Genomic DNA, 507 nt, shown 5'->3' on the forward strand with positions numbered 1-507 from the left:
AGAGAGAGAGAGAGAGAGAAGCAACCCACCTGAGCACGGAGGGCAGCAGTAGCCGTGCTGGGTCGTGCAGCCGGAGCACACGACGTGCGTGCACGTGCTGGAGCCCGAGCCGCCCGGGTCGCACTGGCAGCGCGTGCACTCGTCCGCGAGCCACTCCTCGGCCGCGGCGTGCGACTGGTTCCCCCACCAGCACGTCCCGGCGTGCACCTGCTGCGGCCCCCCGGGGGCGGCCGCGGACGCCTCGGAGCTCTTGTGGCCTCCGCGCTCTCCTGGCGGGGTCAAACAAAGGGTCAAGCGTTTAGGACAAGTGCGAGAGATGTAGGATGTTAATGGTAGTAAAAATAGGGATGATGTTAGTGATGATGGTACAATAGTGATACTGGTAGTGATAAGTGATAAAGGTAGTGATGATAGTGATGGTAGTGGCGGTGGTAGCGATGATTGGCTGAGCGATTAGCGAAGCCCATAACTCCACTGACCCGAAAAGTTTCATTCTGTTTGTTTGTT

Source organism: Frankliniella occidentalis, unplaced genomic scaffold (genome assembly GCF_000697945.3).
Source record: "Frankliniella occidentalis isolate FOCC.00 unplaced genomic scaffold, Focc_3.1 Scaffold37, whole genome shotgun sequence".
NCBI lineage: Eukaryota > Metazoa > Arthropoda > Insecta > Thysanoptera > Thripidae > Frankliniella > Frankliniella occidentalis.